This window comes from Trichosurus vulpecula, chromosome 8, assembly GCF_011100635.1.
Source record: "Trichosurus vulpecula isolate mTriVul1 chromosome 8, mTriVul1.pri, whole genome shotgun sequence".
Classification (NCBI taxonomy): Eukaryota; Metazoa; Chordata; class Mammalia; order Diprotodontia; family Phalangeridae; genus Trichosurus; species Trichosurus vulpecula.
This window is the reverse complement of record NC_050580.1, coordinates 96,860,713-96,863,072: the sequence shown is the minus strand read 5'-3', so window position 1 is coordinate 96,863,072 and position 2,360 is coordinate 96,860,713.

Genomic DNA, 2,360 nt, shown 5'->3' with positions numbered 1-2,360 from the left:
AAAAAGAATAATAAAACAGAAGACAACGTGAAATATCTCATTAGAAAAATAACTGACCTGGAAAATAGATTAAGGAGACATAATTTAAGAATTATTGGACTAGCTGAAATTCATGACCAAAGAAAGACACTAGATATAATCTTTCAAGGAATTTTCAAGGAAAACTACCTTGATATTCTAGAACCAGAAGGGAGAATAGAAATGGAGAGAATTGCAGATTACTTCCTGAAAGACATCCCAAAACAAAAACTCCCAGGAATATTATGGCCAAATTCCAGAGCTCCCAAGTCAAGGAGAAACTATTGCAAGCAGCCAGAAACTAACAATTCAAGTATTGTGGAGCCACAGTCAGGATAACACAAGATGTAGCAGCTTCTTTACTAAAGGATCAGAGGGCTTGGAAAATGATATTCCAGAAGGCAAAGGAGCTAGGGTTACAACCAAGAATCACCTACCCAGCAAAACTGAGTATAATCCTTCAGGAGGAAAAATTGACATTCAGTGAAATAGAAGACTATCAAGCATTCTTGATGAAAAGACCAGAGCTGAATAGAAAATGTGACTTTCAAATACAAGACTCAAGAGAAGCATAAAAAAGTAATCAGGAAAGGAAAATCATAAAGGTTAAATTGTTTACATTCCTACATGGGAAGATGATACTTGTAACTCATAAGAACTTTCTCATTATTAGGGCAGTTAGAGGAAGTGTATATAGAGAGAGGGCACAAGACAGGTATTGCTGGGTCAAAGGGTATGCACAGTTTTATAGCCCTTTGGTTATAGTTCCTAATTGCTCTCTGGAATGGTTGGGTCAGAACGCAACTCTACCAATGATACATTGGTGTACCAATTTTCCCCCATCCTCTCCAACATTTATCATTTTCTTTTTTTGTCATATTAGCCAATCTGATAGGTGTGAGGTGGTACCTCAGAGATGTTTTAATTTGTATTTGTCTTATCAAAAGTGATTTAGAGCACTTCATATTCCTGTATATGGCTTTGATTTCTTCATCTGAAAACCACCTGTTCATATCCTTTGACCATGGTTTATATTCTTATAGATTTGACTCAGTTCTCTATCTATTTGAGAAATGAAGCCTTTATCAGAGACACTTGCTGTAAAGACTGTTTCCCAGCTTTCCAATTTCCTTCTAATTTGGTTGCATTTTTTTTCTTTACAAAAAATGTTTATAGCAGCTCCTTGCTGGTGGCAAAGTATTGGAGATTGAGGGGATGCCCATCAATTGGGGAGTGGCTGAATGAATTGTGGTATGTGATTATGACGGAATACTATTGTGCTTTAAGAAGTGATGAGCAGGATGTTCTCAGAAAAACCTGGAAAGACTTGCATGAACTGATGCAAAGTGAAATGTACTACATACAAAGTAATCACAATATTGTAAGATGATTAACTGTGATGACTTAGCTATTCTCAGCAATGTAATGATCCAAAGCAACTCCGAAGGACTTAAGATGAAAAATGCTGTCCATCCCCAGAGAAAGAACAGATGGGTTTTTTTTGGTCTACGTTTTGTTTCACAACATGACTACATACATATAACATATATCAAATTACTTGCCTTCTCAGTGCTGGGGAGTGGAGAAGGTGTTAGGGAAAGAATTTGGAACTCAAAGTTTTAAAGACAAATACGAAAAAATTGTTTTTACGTGTAACTAGGAAAAATGAAATACTAAATAAATTTTTTAAAAGGGGAAAATGATCATAGGCTACTTCTTGTTGGAAACTATCAAGCCAAGGCTGATAGTTTGTCAAGTATGTTATAAAAGGAATTGGCTTTCAGACATCATTTGGGTAAGATGCCATGGAGGTCCTATTCAACTTCGAAATGCAAGGATTCTCAGTTTTCCATAATGTGTCTATGAACTGAAAAGCACCACAGGATAGTCTACAAAAGGGAAATGTGATTTAGCCACCTGAATTTTAGAATTCCCACTTAGCACAGGTATTCAAATGTGCTATTTCATTGACAAGTTCTCTTTAGCATCAGGATTTTAAGGGAATTTGCATGAATAACACACATGCACAGCAAACACTGAGCAATCAGGATTACTGTCATGCTTAGACTGAAAGCAAGGCACATTTTATCAGCAACACATTTATTGAAAACTCCCTTTTCTTCATCTTAATAAAACATCCTTTGCTTTCCCACAATTGAACTTAATGGAAAACTCTGTCCACTATTATTAATCTTGCTGTGTGTGTTTGTGGAGGTTAAAATGTGAAATACACACATCATTGTCTATCTTCATGAGTTTTTTTTTGTTCCCCTTGAAATTGTGTACAAATGATAAGATACAGGTATAAAAGAGCTTTAGCATTTGATCCCATTGGTATAGAG